The following is a 2,617-nucleotide window of genomic DNA, read 5'->3' on the forward strand; positions in this document are numbered from 1 at the left end:
TCAGGCAAAAACAATTTTTCTAGTCGTAATTGCTTGGTGAATGGGGAATTTTGGTGGATGTTACCGAAAGAAAGGGCCAGTTCCTTCAAGAACTTGACTGCCCCGGCTGCGCCTGAGCTTGGGGTGTTGCGGATAACTCAGGGAATTCAGCACTGATCATTTAAATGCTTGGCTCTGGGGTACGTGCCTGTGGGGGGGCAGCACGGTAAGCTGAAGTTTGTGCTCTCAGCGTAAGTCGGCGCAGCTCCGGGGTCGCTCCAGCACAACCCCGGGCAGCTGGGAGCAGCCACGGCCGTCCGGTCTTTGGGCCGGGTTGCGGAGGAGCCGCGAAGCCTCGCGCTCCGGATGCGCCTCTGTGGCGACGAGGCCGAGTTCTTCACCGTCGGCCCAAGCTTTACGGCTCATGTGCCGACATGGACGCCTTGCGGCAGGAGCGAGGCCAACTCTCTCCCAGGACCTCGTGCTCCCGTTCACACCTGCAGCTCCCTCCACAAGGACGTGTAGGCGATGGCACGGGCAGGAAGATGGCACAGGCCCGTATGGACATGCATTTCGTATAGCTTCCCGTGCGCCGTCTCTGCCGATTAATGCAGTGCAATCAACAGTTTAATATGTTACTACTAAATACGTTAATTATATTATTCCTTTCTGACATTGCAATCACTAGATTTTTATGCTTTGATGCTGAATCTAGTAAAACTTTAAATTAGAGTAATTAAATAATTAGCCGTAGTATGTGACAAGCCAGCAAAACGATTGCTGTGTTTTATTATTTTGCTGTGACGTGGTTGCTTCTTTTTGTGTTCAGGCAGCCAGTCTTTGCAAGGGATCATACAATCAGCAATAGCATTTTACGCCAGAACCAGCGATCTCATTCAGAGCCCGTTTTGACCAGCGAAAGTCATTTGTATTGTCCTGAGTTCCAACAGTAGCTCTCCGTGTTTTTGTGACTTCTATTTCTTTGTCTTTATTACATACTTCAGCACCCCTTCTTCCTTAAGAATTATTTCTACTCTTTTCCAAAGCTCTACTGTCCCTAATGGCTTTTCCCTCCCCGTTTAACCTTACACTTCAGTGCACTTGTTTAGGCTTTTATCTTTGGTTCAGGGCTCTAGCTGTTTCCTGCATGCCTTTTTTTGTTAATTTATATATATTAGCTGCCTAACACGTCCCTGTGACAACTGGAAAAAGAAATACCCCTTTTTCTGCCTGAGGAGCTCCTGCTGGGAAAAATAGGTTGGGTGAGGTTTCAAAATGTAGCACTGGCAACCTGAAATGTATTAAACCGGACAGCCCTGCAAGAGAAGCAGATCTGTCAGTGCCGCGTTGCGGAATGCTTAGAAATCAAATATCAACTCAGAGGAGCAGGCGGGATCGGCATCCCCGGCTTGGGCTCTTCCTCTCTGTCCTTTGCCTCCGCACCGCTCGTCCCGCCGCCTCGGGCTCTCCGTCGCGCACCCCTCCTTTCCCGCGACCGCTTGTGCCCAGGCAGAGCACAGGGCGCTCGGGAAATCGCTGACTGTAGCAATTGCTGCCTCCTAGATTTTATGACTCTTTCGGAGAACGCTGAGATTTTTCAGTTGACGTACGAACAAGGTCCTGTTATTGAAGATGTCAATTTTTAATGGGGCCTCTGTGTTTTCCTTTTTTCAAACCCCAGCTGTTTTCTTCGGGGTTGGTGCCAAGAGGAGCCGCTGCTGCCGTACGTTATTCAGGACCCCCTGGCGTGGGTGGGCGAGGGGATCCCACCCCCCTGCCCCTCCGCAGGGCTTTGGCGCTGCAAACCACCGCCCGAGGCAAACCCCGGGCGTCCTTCTTAACCAGCCCCCTCCCACGGCGGCTGGGCAACGGCTCTGGAACGGCGTCCGAAAGCGCTTCGTCGTGCGCCGGGCCGGCAACGCCCCGGCTCTAGCACACAGTGGCCACCAGAGCTGCTCGCAGGTGGGCACCAGCGCGCGGGGCGGCCGTGGGGGCCAGCTCGCGGGGCTGCTGGCGCCCCGCTTTTTGGTTAAAACCCACCGCCGCCGGAGCCTGTGTGGAGGAAGAGGTAGGAGCCGTGGGACGCACGCGGGCCTGGGGACCCCGGTGCTCCCGAGGGACAGGTTTGTCCCCCTTGCACACGCTCGCCTGTTTTCAGCAGCTCTTCCACACGCTGCGAGCAGCGGTGGGGTGTTTTACAGACCCGCGGGGTGCGAGGGGAAGTGACAAGGCTCCTGTAAATACGACTCTCATCCCACAAGCGTGCGAAGCCCTCAGGAGCGCGCCAGGTGACTTTCACACTCTCTGAGAGTTTTGGTGGTGGTGACTTTCTTTTTTTCCCCTGCCAACTTTTACATCTCGGCAGGTTCTGCGCTGCGCCTTACCCTGTCGCCTGTGCGCAGCTCAGGCTACCTCCCCAGAAACCCCAAACAGACCCAAATCAAACCCTGCCCAGCAAGGCGGCATTCCGAGCCCCGAGTTAGCCGGCAACCCTCGCGCTCTCCCTCGCGGCCTGCAGCGTGCAGCGACGCTGTCTCTTCCGAAACGAGGGGAGAACGAGCAAAAGAGCCGGGCTAACTTCTGTTGCCCAGCGCCACCGCCAGCCGCAGCGGGCTTACGTCCGGGCTCGTTTGATTTG

This window comes from Apteryx mantelli, chromosome 18 (assembly GCF_036417845.1).
Source record: "Apteryx mantelli isolate bAptMan1 chromosome 18, bAptMan1.hap1, whole genome shotgun sequence".
Lineage (NCBI taxonomy): Eukaryota > Metazoa > Chordata > Aves > Apterygiformes > Apterygidae > Apteryx > Apteryx mantelli.